This window comes from Montipora capricornis, chromosome 13 (assembly GCF_036669925.1).
Source record: "Montipora capricornis isolate CH-2021 chromosome 13, ASM3666992v2, whole genome shotgun sequence".
In the NCBI taxonomy this organism is placed as follows: domain Eukaryota; kingdom Metazoa; phylum Cnidaria; class Anthozoa; order Scleractinia; family Acroporidae; genus Montipora; species Montipora capricornis.
In genome coordinates, this window is record NC_090895.1 from 7,486,518 (window position 1) to 7,489,017 (window position 2,500).

The window sequence follows — 2,500 nt, forward strand, 5'->3', positions numbered from 1 at the left end:
TGATTTTCGATCAATTGTTTCCACGCTCGATTGAGTTGAGTACATGCAAGCTCAATTAAGTTATGGTCTTTCGGTACCTTTAGGTGCTCCTTTATAATATTTATCTTCCACGTCATATTCTCTCGCATCGTTTTTCTTCTATTCTTGATTGTCTGGAGCTTGTTTTGACCGGGAACTTCGGTGTAATCGCTCAAATAACTCGGCAGTTTCCTTTCACATGTAACGATTCCACTTCGCTTTTCCACATCTAACACTTCCACATGCGATTTCGCCGATTTCTCCGCCATGCTTTGATTCTGCGGCTGTATAATCTAATCACTGATCTGATTCTCCCGCATCCAGAGCTCAAAGAACCACTATGGATATTCTAGGGCGCAAGAAATTTTGTTCGATGGCCCGGTTCAAAATTAAAAAAACTACAGTACTTCCATGTGTTAACACAATCTCTCTTTATTCAACTAGATCCAGTCCCCACACGGGGATAGCGCTTGGCGCTTACAAACAAACAAGTTCAGGCTGACCGTATCAAACTGGTGTTGCGTTCTTTTAAGGGAAATCAGCAGTTCTTCACACTTATCTGGGTTCAGCTGAAGCTTGTTAGTGCTAGCCCATTATTGCTCCACAGCTGTAACAGCGACTTGCATTACACTTTGTCTTCCCCTTGGAACCACCTCAGCTGGTGTAGTATCATCAACATATTTCCATGCCTTGGGGCCAGGTGTGTAGAGATCATTGATCATCAGGATGAAGAGCAAGGGTGCCAGTTGGTACCTTGAGGCACTCCAGATGGAACGGCCACCCATTCCGAGAAACAGTAACTTGAAAGCTTTACTCGCTGCCGCCTGTCCAAAAGGAAGTCACAGACCCAGCGAGCAACCCCGCTAGGAATGCGCAACCCGAGAATGTTGGCAGCCAGAGTACTCCACAAGGTCAAAAGCCTTCCTGTAATCCAAGAGCACAACATGCACCGAAGAACCAGTCCCGTCCGTGGCCTGTGCCCAAGTGTGCATCATTGAGAAGAGAGTACGAAGAGTTGAAGATTTTGGAATTGCGCCGAATTGGTTAGGATCAATCAGCGCCAAGACCGCAGGGCCCATATATTTGCTAACTTTGAACTCCTCTGCTAACTTGGACAGAGCCAGAGATAGGGAGATGGGTCGGATATGGTTGGTGACGATGGTCACAGGTTCTACTTTCATCAGCGGTGAAACGTCAGCATCCTTTCACGACCGAGGGAGCTTCTGCTCGGCGAATGATGAGTTTACAATATCACAGACCGGGGAAGTTAGAAAGTCAGCATATTCCCAGAGGAACCAGTTGTTAATGCCATCAGGGTCACCGGCCATTATCGGATTCAGCTTTATCAACGGGGTTGATAATGTAAATTGACCACCGTACAGGGATTCTAAAAGCTGACGTTTCGAGCTTTAGCCCTCGTCAGAGCGAATCGAGGAATTATGGGTTTTGTGTAGTTTTTATAGTGGAGTAGGAGCTACGCTACTGGTGGTAACATAGCAACGTAAATAAAATAGGAATATATTAGTTAAAGAAAAGCGTTCGTTAATACCATGGGGATTAAGGGTGCCGATTTGGAAGATGAATTTTTGTTCCAGGTTCTTGTGCCTTTCAGTGTTACCTTGATGTAGGGAAAGACTGCATATAGCCATGTGTTGTTTGGAGTGGTTAGGGAGGTTAAAATGACGAGCGACTGGCTTAGATGCATCCTTATCATTCTTCTCATCATCGCGGAGGTGTTCGCGGAATCGGTCACCTAGACGTCTACCTGTATCGCCACTGTATAATTGATTGTAAAACGTACAGCTTATGCAATAAATGACATTTGTGGAGGTACATGTGAAATGATCGGTGATCTTTACAGATCGCTTAGATGCCGATATTTTGCTAGTGTTAAGATATTAGGATCTAAGCGATCTGTTAAGATCACCCATCGTTTCACATGTACCTCCGCAAAGTATATGTTACATATATGCGTCACATACATGTAATATATGAGTCCCAAATTCCTACATATGCCACAATGACTCAGAAAGACTGGTAAATTACATTTACAGGTATTTAATGCTTTGGTGCGCAATAAAAGACAATACACACAACTTGGGCGTAAACGAGGGGCAGGGAATGTACTGGCAAGGCGCGGATAATACCCACCGCCGGTATGGACCACCGGATGAGGGGCCTCGGCAACTAGCCGAGGGGGTGCCTCATGCCTGTATTGCAAGGCGGGCATAGTTGCTGGCATAATGTCCTGGGGCCAAGTTAACCCAGTCCAGCAGAGTAACAATATGCCCCCTCCCTAACGGGGCTTCAGCACAGGGCTGAAGGGGTGCCGCAGGCAGCAATTCCCCGCCCAAAACGCCGAGATAAACAAGGAGTGCCCTGTGCAAAGCCCATTTAGTGGTTTTGCTCCCAATTTGACAGGGAGAAAAAATGACCCCATCTCCACGGAGTTGCAATAGCGAAAAGGAAACATTGCCTGCCC